Genomic DNA, 16,632 nt, shown 5'->3' with positions numbered 1-16,632 from the left:
TCTGAAACACTGGTAGATGTTAAAGAAAACATGAAAGTAAAAACTGATTAATTTAGAAGGGAAGAGTTTTTTATTTGGACTGTTTGAAACTTTATTTTAAGGCCTGTGCCACTCAATATAAAGGACTGAGGAAATATTAAAGATTTATGATCAACTCCATTACACAAGGGCCCAGAGACCTCCCTAGCCACCTGATTCCTCAAAGATAGGCAAGCAATGCAATTGGGAAAACCAGCTTTGACATGCCTTAGGTAAAAAACAACCCTGAAATAACTTCAGTAAAGTAGTTCAGGATAACTTTATACATCATAACTAAGAAAAAATTGCAAGCCGAGTCATTTCTTCCCTTTGAAGTATATCTTAAAACATTAAAGCAATGTCTAAGGTACCCTGCTTCCTGCACAGAGCTGTGTGTTGCTAAAGTTAGACTGCTTCCAGTAACCCAGCTAGTTTCTCTCTCTATATCAGGGGTGGGCAAAATATGGCCTGTGGGCAAGATCTGGCCTGCAAGGCCATTCTATCTGGCCCATGGGGCCCCTAAAAAATTTTGAAAATTAATATTTATCTGCCCTTGGTTCCTGTCAAAAACAACAGGAACCAAGGGCAGCAGGACCCAGGGGAAGCCCGGCGACTCCCACAACAGCAGGGCCCACCTGGCTGCCCACCCCCCCCCCCCCCCGAAGACCCAGCAGGGGCTTCTGGCCTGGGACCACATGGCTGCCCTGTGCTGGAACCTCAGGTAAGGGTGGGGGGGAGGACCCCGGGGAAAAGTGGCCCAGGGAAAAGCTGATCATGGGCAAAGTGCGGAAAAGTGAGGGGCTACTCCCCCTCCCCATGCTCAGCACCACCTTGTAACCCGGCCCCACTCCCAGCCTGGGCCCCATGCCGGCTCCGGGCTCGCCGATCGGGGCTGCGTGTGGCAACAGCAGCTGTGGCCCCCCCACTTGCCGCGCTGGGCAGTGTTTGCCACCACCACCTCTGGGCTGCCCAGCACGCGAGCTCTGGGCGGCCAGCAGCAGTCAACACTGCCCAGCATGGCAAGCTGGGGGGCCGCAGCTGCTGCTGCTGGTGGGTGAGCCTGGAGCCGGCGCAGAGCCCAGGCTGGCAGCAGGGCCGGGTTACAAGCTGGTGCTGAGCACGGGGAAAAGCGGCCCCTCACTCGCCCCATGGCCAGTGCCCCGTGCTGTAGCTGCTTGCAGCCCACATGGGGCTGCCTGTGCCTGTTCCAGACAGCCCTGCATGGGCTGTGAGCACCTGAAGCAGGGAGCACCAGCCATGGGGTGGGCAAAGGGCCGCTTTTCCCCATGTTCAGCACCAGCTTCTTCCCTGCCAGCAAGCAGGGAGTTGGGGCTGTGTGCTGCCCCCTGCCTGTACCGCGGGGCTGGGGGGCACTGAGTGTGAGCGGGTGCGGGAGCCAGCAGGAGCATGGGGCCCGCACCGGTGTCCCGGGGCCAGTACCAGCGGGGCACAGAGCAGGGTGGCAGGAGCGTGGGGTCCCAGCCAGCAGGTGCTCTAAAGAGCTGGGCCAGCTCCCCTCTCTCCCTGCTGATGCAGCCCAGCCCAGCTCCACAGACCCCTGCCAGACTGTGCCCTGGTTTGGGCCCCACCGGTGCTGGCCCTGGGACATTGGTCCCAAGATGGTGACCAGGGGGCACGGCACCTGTCAAGGGGCGGGGCTATCCATGCGGCCCTCAACAGCCTGCCCAAACTGGGTAAGTGGCCCTCCACCCAAAATAATTGCCCGCCCCTGCTCTGTATAGTACAAGTCTGCAGTTTAAGTATATGTTCCCTACTGTAAGTATAAATATTAAACCGCACACATAAGTAACAAGCAAGCATTTTATCAGATCTACAAGAATTGACCAAATAGGTTATATTAAACACAGAAAAATCACCAAAAAAAGAGTTAAGGCTTTCATTGGGAACGTAAGTAAACCTTTTAATCTAACTTTAAAACAGGGTTTGGGGGGTTTGTGCATAAATGTTGTACATATTGAAAAATCATGTTGTAACTAGAGCCAAATCTTCAACCAGCTTGTGAAACTGTGTTACTAAATTCTGTGAGCACAAGCCTTGCATTTGGGTGTGTAGATTAAGTGACACCACATGCAAATCAGCTAGCTAGCTAGTTGCCTGGTTGTGCATATAAATACAAGCTTGCACATGTAAATGTTCTGTATATTTTAGTTGTGAGTGCAAGTTTAGCATCTAAATTTGAAAATGCGTCCCTTCATGCCAGCCAGTATTGTTCAAACATGGTGTTCCATTTGCAGCTACACAACCAATTATTTTTTTTTTAGTTATGTCTAATTAGAGGCTCAACTTGTGCACCATTATGTTTCCTAAATAAATGTGATATCCATAATTTTTGTAATGTTGTTGCTTGAAAGGCAAAAGAGGGACACTTATAGCCTTTTTGATAAAGAAGGATTTTGAAACCAGGGAGAGAAAATAATTTTAAAAGGTGGGAAACAGGAAAGAAAATCATTTGTTAAAAGTTTGCTTTTGATTGCAACTCAGAACCAAATCTTGCCATCTTTATTCTTGCAGCTTTAAGATGGAAAGTAACTCCTATGAAATCAGAGAGAGAACTCTGAGTCAGGTTCTGTTTTTCATAAGGGTAGCAGAGCCTGGCCTTTGGGAAGTAATGATTTCAAGGGGTTTCCTTGCTTATTATTTAAGTAACTGGTGTGATTATAGTTCATGATCTAGCACTTTGTTTACAGACTTCACATTCACATTTACAAATAATGGTTTCCAGTGTCGGTGCTTTTTATGTTTCCTGTTTGAAATGGGCCACCAGTGTACAGATCTTTATTATGCTTCCCAGAGTTTCTGAACTGAATTTTTTGGGGATATACATGGTTTTATGAAGTGTAATATTTTTATAACACGATGATAATCTTTGGACTTTCTATATTGTTACATACAACTGTTTGCAAATAAGTTCCTTGCTCCTTTTTTTTTTTCTGTGCGCTGCCAGTGTTGCTGCTGCTACAGCTGCTGCCATGTTGTCACATGGGTTGATGGTATTGTGAAATTGTCTGAACTAAACGTCCAAGAGCTGTGACTGTGCTGAAGGGTGGGCTGGCTGCCTGCTATGGGGATTTGGCTGGGGCAAACGTTCAGCTGTTTTGCAACAGGGCAAGAGTTTCCTGTGGCAGGCTCCTGCGGAGAAACCTCAGTACTGACCTTCATCTGTGTGCTGCCATTTTGGCTTAGCATGCCCATTCTTTCTTTATAAAGAAATAAAAAAAATGGACCCTGTTCTGGTTTTGCATGATTCATTGCCAGTTTCTAAGTGCTGGCCAGGTAGTGAATGTGTTCCTCATAAAACCCTGCAGTAGTCTTTACAAACAGAAGCTAAGATATTCTCTCTGGGTGGCCAGAGGAGTGAAACCTGCAGTTTGGGAGGGAATAAAGTAAATCTTTACTCACTCTTCCTTTCAGTCCTTTCACCAAACAAGCCTGGGAATTCACTTCCAACCAAACCAAAGTCTCTACAGAGGCTACCTTAAATGGTTACCTCTATCCCCTCTGCAGTCTTCTTGGGTTTGGATCTTGTGGATGTTGCTGGGGGCTGGCGTTCAGCCTTTATAACTTTGCCTACCCACTGAATTTAACAGTGGCCACAAAGTAAAATGATATCAGTCCCTCTTCCTTCAAAGGCTCAGTTCTGCTTTTTCTGGAGTGACCGGTTTAATACCTGTGCTCTTCCAGTGCCTTCAGAGGAGTTGTACTGGCATAAGAGTGCTGATGTAAGACAGTGTTTGTGTCCCCACCTCCCCAAAGAGCAGCATGAGGGTCCCAGCACTAAGGAAGCAAATATGAGCATAATCCCATGAACTCTGATTGCAAATACTCTGGTTTCCTATGTTCTCCTCCACACATGCTTATCTGCTTGTATTTGTTCTCACACTCCTGACTTTCTCCTTCCCCCAAAGGAACAGACCCCCCTCCTGCCCTCTCAATGGTTTCCATCAGTCAAGAAGCACTCCTACTTCTCCCATGCATCACACTTGTCTTTTCTCAGTCACTTGGTCTCTCACTGCCTTTTCCATACTGCTGGCTCCCTGGCTTGGGCTAAATTACAAACGTGACCCACTTCCCACCTGCATGACTCCTGGCTTGAGGGCAGAGGCCTACATCCAAAAATAACTCAGGTGTCCTGATGCCTAGTGTTGTCCAGAACTCTTGAGTTTGGAACCTAAGCTGTCCATGCAATTCATGGGGAAAGTTATGGCCCTAAAGTTGTGATCCACAAGGGGTAGTGTGCTACAGAGCAAGTAAACTAGCCGATAAGAAATGCCACAGTGAGGAGTGTGGCTTAAGCTGTCTCCTTTTTTAGGAATTAGACACCTTCCTCAGTTTGGAATCCACAGCTACAAACCTGTTCCTGGAGTTAGGCAGCAAAATCAGATCTTCTCACAAGCTACAGCAAAGATGTGGTCCTAGGGTGCTACTGCCATTGCTTCCTGCATACCCAGTGTCCTGGTGTTTAGCATGCTTCCCTGGAATATACAAGAAGCCCAGATTCAAATCCCTGCGGTATAAGAGGAAACTTGAACTTACATGTTACACAAAAGTATCCCAGCCACTAAACTGTAGGGTGTACTGGGATGAGTGAGCTCTGAAGCCCTCCCACTAAAGCTGTCCCACTTTGCATGGACTACTTCACTATTTATTGCAGCAGAACCCTGGAACACAGGTCTCTTTCCTCCCAGGTGAGTGCTCTAACCACTCAACTGGGGTGTCAAAGATATGGCCAAACATGTGATTCAGGGAGCCAGTCTGACATGTACTGCATGCAACATGCAGGGCTGGACCCAGTGTGCAGGACAAGTTTGTGGGCCCAATCTGGCTCACAGGGCCAGATGAGTTTGATACCCCTGCACTAGTTACCATTTCTCTCTCTCTGGCCCAGTAAAGTCCATGCAAAAGTGAACAGCTTCCACATAGGGCCCCACTGCAGAACACTCAGTACCCCAATATTTAGGGAGAAGGGAGATGTAGCTTCAAGTTCTCTCTGGCAGAGGACGACATGGGTTTTCACAATCACGGTCCAATCAGCACACTAGAGTATCGGGCAAAAGTGGTATCATCACCAATGTTTTGAGCAAGGTCTTAACCCTGCAGATGTGCTGTGAGAACACGTGTTACTTTAGGTCCCATTGGGAAGACAGAGAAACTCAAGGTCTGTGAATCTTGACAGGGCCCAGGAGAAATTCTGGTCATCTTCCCCAGCAGCATAAATGTAGGTGCCTGGGGACTTTAGGTTCATCCAGGTTGAGGCAGCAGCTGAGCAGGGTTATAAGAATCTAAATTTTGGACTACATTACCGAAAGCAGCAATTAAGCACCAACGCCTCTTTGTGGATCTAGCCCAAAGTCGGTAAAGCCTACTGCAGTTGGCAAAGTTAGGAATGCAAGCCAGAGGATGGTGCTTCCTACACAAAAGGAAGGGTTGGACATACTCCATGCACTGCAGCTGATTCTATAATGAAACAATCTATTCTAGCGCAAGGTATCAAGGGACAAAAATCAAAACTGAACATTATATAAGGTATATTCCTCCACTCCCTCTACACTGGGTCATATGGGCAATTTGATCAGGCACTTATTCCGGTCAGTAGTGGGGCAGAAATAGAGACCAAGCTCTGTGCATGCTTTGCACAGAAATTGTTGCCCACAAAAATTGGTCTTCTGATTCCCATAATTTTCTTTCTGCCAAACACATAGTAAGAGGAAGAGAGATGCTCCCCATTGTGGGAGCTTTTAAATATTCTGCAAGGGCAAATACCCCGGCAGGTAGATGGAATATGTGCTGGGCAGTGGAGTACAATATGTCTCACATGTACAGGTACATGTTTCAGGTGGGGGTGGTGGGAAGGGAGCTCATGGACTTGCCTGTAGTATTCTTCTACCATGTTCATGACTATGAAAAAGGAAACAGTAACTTCCACTGCATTTGTGAATTTAAGTAACTTTCCAAAATCAAATGCCAGAATATATCCTGGCCACTTTAAGCATGTTGCCATCATCTAGTGTCATTGCCAACACCTCTTCCCAGTCACATATTCAGTAATACATGGTTTCATTAGGGAGCTATATTAAACTGTAAAGATCTGCTCTCAAAGGAAAACCAGTAGGATGGGAAAAAAATCCACACAACATTTATTAGCCCAGATTTAGGGATTTTGTAACTGAGGGTAAGGACGGGGTTTGAGATCCCTGAACCTGACATTAAGCAGAGCTAAGCACAAGGCCCATTCCCTGAATGACTCAAAGGACCTAACTTTTAAAGCCTTGCCTGGCTAGCAGGCCAATGTGTCTCATATACTTGCTTTTAAAGGCTTTCTAGTTCAGAAAATGGGATTTTCCCAGAAAACAAAACAACATGCGAGGGCATTCAAATAAGAAGTCTGCAGGGAAGGAAAGAAATTTACCTCTAAACCCCTTCTTTGGCTCCACAACAGGCCAAGCTCAGCTGGCATTCAAAGTACTTGATCGCCAGCTGTATTCCTCCCCACAACTACAGAGAAGGAGCAAACCAGATGCTCAGGGGACACTACACATTTATTGTCATGAAGGGAAGATGATTGTGCACTCCCCAAAAGAACGGATTTCAAGAACATTTACCAAGCAAAGAAACCTGCAGCAACAACAGCCTTGAAGAACGGCAGTTGTTGATAAGTAACCACTTTCTTTTGGATGGAGAATAGGAATTGAAAAGGTGTGCTTCTATATTCTAGAAAACTCAGTTCATTACACTCTTACCTTTCCTCCTAACCTACCCAAATTCCATCTTAGTATTTAATCCATCGATTGTCCTGGGGCACAGATCATCGTATTTGCTATATGTTGGTACAGTGCTTTGTCCAAAGGGCCCTTGTTAAATTGTCAGACTGATCACAGCTGCCAGGTCCTGTGGATATACAAGGAAGAGATAGCAGCCAATCTCTCTTCTTCTGGATCATAACAGCCAAAGGGTCTCCAACAAAAGGACCTTCCTTTAGAAGCAGTGAGACAGTCAGAGAGGCCAGGATCTTATGTCGCACAGAGGTCAGTTCCCAAGGATACCACATCTACCACTGCAGTATACCTGTTGGATGACAGGCTTTCCAACAGTTAAGTATGCAGTCAGTTGATCTTGTTCTGTTTTCTAAACATGCAGACTCCTCTCCCCAGGTTGGTCTGGGATCACCTCCATTCTTTGTTTCGGAACTAACGTTACAAAAAGGCCAGTGATTCAGAGTCTTTGGCAATGCTACGCACTGTTCTGACTGGCATACTTTTGCCTAATTGATTCTTCCAGTGCCGAGGGCCCTGCTGCTATTGAAAGAAGCAGCTCAGTTCATAAATCTTAACTCCTTGCTGTGAGAGGCATACTTTAATATTATTAAGAAGCTCACTGTTCAAAACATGTTAATAAATAAACATCCACCCACTTCAGGTTCATTAATGCTGACCTTCCAAGCCTCTGATCATTTTCTACTCTTTTCTCCCTTTAACATACTCCATGCTAGGCATTTATTTGCTTTATTCGTCCCTTCCACATAGCTGCTTCTCAAACTGAAGATTCAGTATGAACTTTAAACATCTTCTGGGTGCAGCATGGGTGGATGACAAGTATACATTAGTGTGAATTTAGAAGCTAAGTTTTGACTAAATGCTATTAGCTGCAATAACCAGAGTTGGACTGTAAGCAGCAGGGCAGATCCTCATCTGCTATAAACTGGTATATTAGTCATGGAAGTCAGGGGAGCATCACTGATTGACACTATTTCAGCAGCCTTTGCTCCATAAGTGTAACAATAGTTCCATGTTTGTAATAATGGTGAGTGCTTTTTAAAGTGTTAATTGGTCGATACAGATTGATTGGCATCCACTGTCTCACTTCAGGCACATCTGCACAAATTGATTAATAATATCCATTAAAACCTAAGCAAAGTTGAGAGTATGGGCCAGGGTTGTGCTTTGTATTTGGGTTCATTTGCTATAGCATTCAGGGGAAAAAACCTATTAGGGAAGTAAGAATGGACTCAATTTGTATGTATGCATGCATAGGAATAAAAGTGGAATACAACGCTGTGGTAGTCAAAACCAAAAGGCCACCCCCCAAGAAAAAAAATCTATACTTGAATAAGAGTCAGGAGCAATTATATTGACAGATAAATACAGAACGTTTTTGTTCCTCCCCCAGAATAGGGGGCTCTTTTAAGCTGGAACATTTTATAACATTTTGTTTTAAAACTCAAGCACTTCTCAAACAAGCACCAGTGTTTCCTCAGTCCAGGAATAGCTGGGTGAAATGTAATGGCCTCTGATACACAGGAAGTCAGATTAGATGACTTAATAGCCCCTTCTGATCTTAAAGGAACATACAGTATTATAATAACTGTTATCCTGCAGTGGACATGTTTAAATCTCATTAGCAGAAAGTAAGTCCACTGGGTTTCCAAAAGACAAATGTAATTAAACTAGAAAAAAAGCCTGGGAATCTACAGACACTTAGGATAGGCAATCTGATCTATTAAAATAGGCACCTCTGCTAGCTGGTTCCCCTGAGCCATTGGTCTACTGCAAAGCCTTGCTAGGGTGGAAAAGAACTGAAATTATGAACTGAAGCTGATCATCATCTGCAGTTCTAATTTCTAAATGTTCATTAATGTGCAGCGGTTACTGCACATTTAATTTAGTACATGTATAATCAAGTACTAAATATTTGATTACTGGAGTTACTTCATAGTAGTGCCAGTGAATGCCTTTTTAGTGACAGCACTGTTCAGGAGCTTAATAATACTGCACAGTAGTGTATTAGCACTGTTTGTGCTGTGACATGCTACTGCACAGTATTATTAACCTACTGCACTGTTAGGGTCTCATGTAGATGCACCCACTGTGTCATGTCATGTGCTACGTTGTCAAAACCTGTAATAATCTGCAGTAAGATTGTTTGAAATATGTTCTTATAAAAATTCTCAAGACTTCAAAACGGAAATCAATAGCAGTAACATTAGCGATGCAGTAATCATATTGGTCACTAGATGGCGAAAAAGCAATAGTTATCAAACATGAATCAGTTCCCTTAGTTTCCTTATATGAAGGAAAGGAAGGCTTACCCCTTGAACCAACTGTCAAGTAATACATTACTCTTCTAAAACTAGAATGAACCAAATTCATCTTTGGTGCAGCTCCAAGGACTTCATGAACTAGTCATCCTGGGAAAGCATGATGGTTTGATTAGTTTCTGACTTTTTCACACTGAATTTTTATTTTACCTTTTCCAAGTCATTAACTGTTTGTAGTAACAAAGAACAGAATTTGTCATCAATGATATGGAGGGCTTGAGAACAGTGAGGGGCTGGGAGGGGGGCATTGTTTGTTTTTGCTTTTTTTTTTAATTAAAAAAACTAAACAGCCAAACCAAGGGTCAAGCTCCTGATTACCTTGATGGGACTGGAATTTGACCCCTCTCCCTAAAGAAAAACCCTAGGGTTATATAAAAGGGTTTCTCCTTATAGTGCTTGTTTCTCTTCTTCCTTGAACAGAGTAACAATTGAGTTACATTTGTGTCAAAGCAAAGTGATTTAAGAGTTGGAAAAACTTCTTTACAAGTTGAGTACCAAGGTATTGGAACAGGCTCCCTCAAGAGGTGGTACAGTCACCCACCCTGGCAATCTTCAAAAAGCATCTTGATGCCCATCTTGCTGGGATCATCTTACCCCAGCAGTCTTTCCTGCCCAAGGGGGGCTGGACCCGATGATCTATAAGTTACCTATATGTGCCCAGCCCCTAACATCTATCTATCTATCTATCTATCTATCTATCTATCTATCTATCTAGGTGATTCAGGTACACTGCTAATAACAAAATACCATCTGGAGCTGGGCACATGCAGCTCCTATCAAATTCAATGGGATTATTGGGTTTTGGCATCTTTGAAAATTGGGTCATAAACACTAAAAAAAAAGGGGGCCTGGTCCTGCAAAAACATTTCCAAAGAGGCAGATTCCTAGGCCTATACAGAGTCAAAGTGACCTCCTGGGACTCCACCTCAGTCCTCTCATTGCGGTAATGTTTCAGGATTTGCATTATAGGATCTTTAGCATTTTTCTAAAGGCAAATAAGTAACAACCAAAAAGCAGTTGATGATGAAGCAAAGTAGGCATGAAAGAACTAGCTACCCCTTAGAGAGTAATAAAAACACAAAATCTTCGAGGTTGGGAATGTTACTGATTACTAAAAATTCTCTTTCTGGTAAATTTTAAATCTGAGTAGGGAGGAGGGTATGAGAAGAGGAAGTTCATACCCTCTGAGAGTTTCCTACTCCATTTATATTCAAAATACATTGTTACAGAGGTCCTCCTAAGAGATGATGTGACCAGGATTCGATAATACCATTGGACACCACCATACTTTGGAGGGAATTCTGAGGTCAAGAAGTATGTGGATATTGGGCTATAGTTGGGGGCCACTGTAATTCAGGCTCCAGGGGATTTCAGCGGCAAGCCCAAAATGTAACCTTTCCCGCAAAGCCCTGGGAAACTGCAATTTGGCCAGAAATAGCCTGAAACCATGGGGGAGAGGGAGGGCATGGAAAAAAAGTTAAAAAAAAAAAACATCTGAAGCACAGAGAAGAAAAGCAGCAGAGCCCCAGAAACACTGGAAGCCCCACACATTTCCAGGGGCAGCCTAGTACAGGCTGAGCCCCAGCCATAGCTCAGTCAATCAGGTTGTTTGATTCCCCGCTTTGGCAGGGAGTTTAAAAGCCCTGCCCAACGTGGAGCAGATAAGTACCCCTGCCCTAGAGGCTGTATGCATAGGCATGCCGGGTGCCTGCCCCCATAGCCAGGTGCAGCGCACAGGCTTCCCCACTTCCGGCAGAGCTTTCCCAAGCCCCACTTCATTTTGCTGCCACAAGAGTGGAGGGAAGTTTTCCATTCCCCTTCTCTAGGTGGCGAGGCAAAGCAGGACTCAGGTGACCCATGTCAGGTGGAGGGAAGCAGCCGGGGCACCCTGCACCCCAGGCCTGGCAGTGGGAGCAAGCACCTGGCATGGGTCTTCCAAGCCCTGCTCCGCCCTGCTGCACAGAGAAGGAAAGAGGGAAATTCTCCTCTCATGCAGCAGCAGAGCAAAGCAATGCTCAGCAAAACCTGCGCAAGGCTGGGGGAAGCTCCTGCCCCACATCCAGCTGTGGAGGCAGGCACCTGTCAAGGGAAACCCTTTTCCTCCTTCTTTCCAGACTCACCCCACTCACCTGACATGCAGCCAGCTAAGCAAAGCCTTGGTTGGGATGATATAGTTGGGCCTGGTCCTGCTTTGAGCAGGGGTTGGACTAGATGACCCCCTGAGGTCCCTTCCGACCCTAATTTTCCATGATTCTATGATTTCAGCATTTTGCACGGTGCAGGCTGAAAAGATGAGCAAGAGCAGTGTAAATATGCCATACATAGCAAAGAAAATTTCTGCCATGAATTGAGCAAAGCAGTTTCCTGCAGGCCCTCTTCAAATGGTGGCAAGCTCTTCTGCTCCTTGTGTAGTGTTACTCTGGATCTCGTACAAAAAAATAGTATCAATCACCATTTAGAGTCAGAAGTACACCAGAAGAAAAAAGCTGCTTCAGAGGCTGAAGGACAGAGCAAGTGACAAACCACCATGTCCTTGATGTTCAAAAAGACCACTGAAAGCAATCTGGCAAGACGAGAGGCTATATTTGCTCTGGTCAAGGCATTCACAGTTTCAAATATCCCTCTGCAGAAGCTTGACCACCTGATTCTGAGACACAGTGCTTGCAGGACAACGTGCCAAATGGGGGAAGTATTCCAAGAGCTAACAGGCTTCGGGAAGAATATCTTCCACAGGTGATAGCTTCACACACCATCCACACAAGCTGCAGTATCAGAGTTCAACTCCAATTCCATTGTGGCTGACGAAACAATAGGCAGTCAGGACAACTACGTGCTGCATATTTTATTTGTAAGTGGGAGCTGGACAGGTGAACACTTACCTGTTTTACAGACAGAGCCAGTCCACCTCGAGGCTGTTAGTTATTCAACAGGCAGTCGTGAAAGCTGTTCTCAGCCTTCCTTTCCGACAACGCCAGGTACATGTGCAAGGCTTTCCCTGATGTGCTCCAGGGAGTGATAACCAGCTCTGTACATGTCATCTACAATGCACACATCCTGTCATTGGTGATTGACATCTCGCACATGCAGTTCTGTATTGTGGATAGTCTGGTGTCCAGCATGAAGAAAGCCTTCAAACACTGTCCTGGCCATAAGCTCTGGTACAAGGAGTCCATTGCCAATCAGAGTGAGGAATCATGTGCTACTGTTGTGCTGCCACCAGAGCTTGTGCTCACCCGCTGAAATTTGTGGTTCAGCATCGTCCAGTACCATGCCAAACACATCCAGTACTACCAGCAGTTCATGGCTGAAGAGCTGGAAATCAGACTGGGCACTCAATGCATGCTTCAGCTAAGGGATATCCTGGAGAAGGGAGACATTAAAGAGTAGGTGGCCTTTGTGGCAGAAAATGACACAAAATTCATGGTGCTTTTCACTCAGTTTGAGGGCCAGCAGCCTTCCATCCACCAGGTTCACAAAAAAGCGATGGATTTACTAATCTGGGTTAAAGCCAGGACATCATTGCACAAACTTTCCAAGTGTCAATGAGAAAACCAGTGGAGAAGGAAGGTATTTCAGGAAGTAGCTGTTGAGCTCCACCAGTATGACAGATATGATCCCTCCAATCCACCAAGGTTCAGGCAACTGGCTGCCTGATTCCTTAGGGAAGTGCATTTTTTTTACCCAAACCAGGTGGCTCTGCTGATCTTTGATGCTCAGCTGCTCAAGTCCATTCCTGGGTGAGGGAAACAGTACAAGTAGGAATATCCCACTTCTTTAAGCAGTGTCAAAGAGTGCCAGTTGCCTGTGAATGTAACTGTATTTTAGGATTCTGTCTACACTCTGGCAAAACAGTGTCTCACAGTCCTCATGAATTCGGTGGATGTGGAGCATGCCAACTCTATCTATGGTTAAGTGTTCACTCCACAAAGACCGGCCATGTTGCCAGGAAATATCAGCGGCTGCTCCATGCTCACTTTCAATTGTTAACATGGATTTTGCAGCACTGGACTTTGCCTGCTGGTCAGCATTCCATAAAAGTTAGCACTTAATAAAAGTTGCTGTTTAATAAAGTTTATATATTATGGTTTCATTAAGAATTCTAAGTGGTGACCTTTACTTGTATGTTGTTGTTTAGTAAGTGGTGAGTTTTACTTTCTTAAAATAGCTGGGCTAAGTTCAGTCAGTCAGAAATCCCAAGGCTGAATTGATTCAATCTTTGTAGGTTAGTCTAAGCTGCAAAGATTGAATCAATAAGCAAATGAACAGACATTCACTTTTGATTCAGGAAATGCAATCACATACCTGAAGTAGCTCAAGCCAGAAGCCAGGGATCACTACAGCGTGGCTGTCTGTCAGGTAGCCAGCATGGGCTGTGTGTTTGCTTCCTCTTCCTGCTGCCCCTGAGGTCTCTGGGATTTGCAGTCCAGACTCACAGCATCAGAACTGTACAGGGTTGCTTGTCACTTCCTCTTCATGCTTCTAGGTGCCTCTGGGATTTGTTGTCCACTGTTGCAGCCAGCACTAAGTAAGCAGGGCAGGGCAGGACTGCTCTGTACTCAGGGAAAGGAAAGTTTAACCCCCATCCCTGTCCCAAACCCCAGCTGGGGTTTGCCTGGGGTGGGGGGGGCAGTGATCCAGGCAGTGAGGCAAGTGAACTAGTCCTTGCTGCTCCAGCTATGGACCAGAGGGCCAGGACCAGCCTTGCTCTCTGGAACAGACAGCACAGCCCAGCCCAGGGCTGCAAAATGCTGGAATGCTGGGGGACTCTGATTTAACTTGAACCAGGAAGGGGTCTGGGACAAAAGTTTCATAAACCGGTCTGGCCTAAATCAGTTAAGTCTGATACTACATTCAACCAGGTTTATCTTAAACCAGTTCCAGCCATTTTGAAACTGGTTTATGTGCACTAAACTTCTACTCTATTATAGTTTAAACCAGTTTCTGATCACTTAAACTGGGGGTGGGCAAAATACGGCCAACCAGACCATTCTATCCGGCATGTGGGGCCCCTAAAATATGTACTAAATTAATATTTATTTGCTCCCAGCTGCCTGTCAAAGCTGACAGGAGACAGGGGCAGTAGGGCCCAGAGGGAGTCCTCAGCAGGCTTGCAGGCTTGATCAACTCAGCTGCACCCCACCCCCAGCCAGTTCCCTGCTTTCCTGCCCCCGCTGTGCTCCAGCACCACATGGCTGTGGCTCCTGGCTGCATCACCAGACCGTGGAACATGGGACCGCGCTGGTACAGTGGGGAGGGGTATGTGTAGGCTCAGGGGCAGCGTGTGTGCATGTGTGCAGGCTTGGGGGCAGAGTGTGTTTGTGTATGCAGGCATAGGGAGAGAGAAAGTGTTTGTGTGTGTGTGTGTGTGTGTGTGTGCGTGCATAGGATGAGTCCCACATGCACACCCCACCATACATATGCACCCACACCCCACTCTCACTACCATAAACAAACCCCAGCCACCCTCCCCCCACACTCCCTCACTCCACATACCCACACTCCCACGGCCCCCCGCAAACCTATACCCACTCCCCACAATATACAAGAATAAGTCTTCATTTAAGCTATTGTGTGATCACCTCTATGTACACTACACAAACACATGTAAATCAAGACAAAAATATTTTTTGAAATCAAATTAACGAATGCTATAGATGTTCACTTTTTAGAATATAATTTGGTATTTTTCTGGTTCTAAGATGGCAAAACCCCTTGCTGAAAGGAGTACTTCTGGGGGGCAAAGGGAGAAACTTCTGGTGTCAAAGGTCAAGGGTTAGGTGGCAAAGGTCACATGCAGAGCTGACTCAATTAATGAAGTCTGCTCCAATGTGCTGGATCTCCAGCACATTGCAGCATGAAAAGGTATGTATATAAATGCGCTCTGTCCCTAGCTCTGAAGAACAGGCTGTGTGCTGCCATTCAATGGTAATCAGTCCCATGGTGGGCTCCCTCAGCCAATCAGAGATATGAGAGTATCCACCCTAAAAAAGAATTGAAATTGGCTTTGGTGAGCCTGCAGGAAGCCTGCTTTTGCCTCCCTGGAGCCTGAATAACAGTGGTCCCTATACATGTGTTTTAAAGGAGTCTTATATTAGATAATCACATCATATATTTTTCCTGACAAGCCCCCTGACTGGGATTATCGTTCCAGCCATTAATGGAATTATCATTAACCAGTCATTCAGTTTCCTATAATTTATTCTGGATGTGACAGTCAAATCATCTAGTGCAGGGGATGGGCAATTATTTCAGCTGGAGGGCCACTTAACGAGTTTGGGTGAGCTGTTGAAGGCTACATGGGTAGCCCCGCCGCTCAACAATTGCTCCACTCCCTGGTTGCCATATTGGGACTGGAAGTTCTGCTTTCTAACCTCTGACCTTTGCCACTGGAAGTCCCTCCCCTTGCCCCCCAGAAATACTCCTTTTGAGAGGTGTTGGTTGCCATCTTGAAACCAGAAAAAAACTAAGTCATACACTAAAAGTCAAACACCTAATATAACATATTTTAGTTTTATTGCAAAAAATATTTGTCATGATTTGTGCTTGTATACTGTATATAGAGGGGATAGAATAATAACTCAAAAATAAGGTCTTACTCTTGTATATTGTGTGGGAGGTGTGGTTGGAGGTAGGGGTGTGTGTGTGTGTATGGTGGAGTGTTTGGATGTGTGTGGAGAGTTGTGAAAGGGTGTGGCTGTGGGAGGGGGCATAGGGTATGTTGGGGGGGTGTATACGTGGTGGGGAGTGGGGACAGGATGTGGGTGTGAGGGAGGGTCGGGGGTGTGTGGGGACTTCCCACACACCTGCCCTGAGACAGTGGGGGGGGGGAACCCCTCCAGCCCCACTATGGCGTGCAGCCCCTGCTGCCAGCAGCAGCAGCGGATGGGTGTGCTTGGGGCACTTGTACCCAGCACAGGCACTGGTGCCTGGTGGCGCATGGCTCCAGCTAGCGCTGCATGTAAAGACAAGGAGCACAGCCTGCCCAATCTGCCTTTATCACAGGGGCTCTGCGTAGCATGCCTGCAGCTCCCACACTCGTGCAGCACCAGGGGAAGCCCTGCACTGGAGCCAGCTGCCTTCCCTGCCCCCTGCCACACAGGTACCAGGATTCCACTGGGAGTGGAGGGACTCCTGCTCCCGGCTTCCCCGTGGAGTCCCAGGACCTGCACGGCAAGGAGTGGTGAAGGCAGTAGGCTCCAGCACAGGGCTTCCCCTGGTGCCGCGCACATGTGAGAACTTCAAGCATGCTACATGGAGCCCCTCTAATAGAGGTGGGCCAGGCAGGCTGTGCTCCCTGCCTTCATGTGCAGCACTAGCCGGAGCCACACAGCGACGAGCACCAGTGCTTGTGCCGGGCATGAGTGCCCTGAGTGCCCCCGCCTGCTGCTATTGCCAGCAGTGGGGGCTGCATACTATGTGGGAGAGTGTGTGGGGGGCCCAGAGTACAAGTCATTGGTGGGTGCCCGCAAGCCAAATGAAAGTGCCTGGTGGGCATATTTTGC

The 16,632-nt window shown here is 46.4% G+C and overlaps 1 long non-coding RNA gene across 1 annotated transcript; it reads left to right on the top strand.

Annotated features, from left to right (window-relative positions):
- The first annotated feature begins 678 nt into the window (after positions 1-678).
- LOC109281236 (uncharacterized) lies at positions 679-3,267 on the top strand. Its single transcript, XR_002087825.2, has 2 exons — positions 679-739; positions 2,984-3,267. It is a non-coding gene; the product is annotated as an uncharacterized LOC109281236 (long non-coding RNA).
- Positions 3,268-16,632: the final 13,365 nt, after the last annotated feature.

Source organism: Alligator mississippiensis, chromosome 1 (genome assembly GCF_030867095.1).
Source record: "Alligator mississippiensis isolate rAllMis1 chromosome 1, rAllMis1, whole genome shotgun sequence".
Taxonomy (NCBI): Eukaryota; Metazoa; Chordata; order Crocodylia; family Alligatoridae; genus Alligator; species Alligator mississippiensis.
The sequence above is the reverse complement of the archived record's forward strand: the minus strand, read 5'-3'. Positions and strand labels throughout refer to the sequence as shown.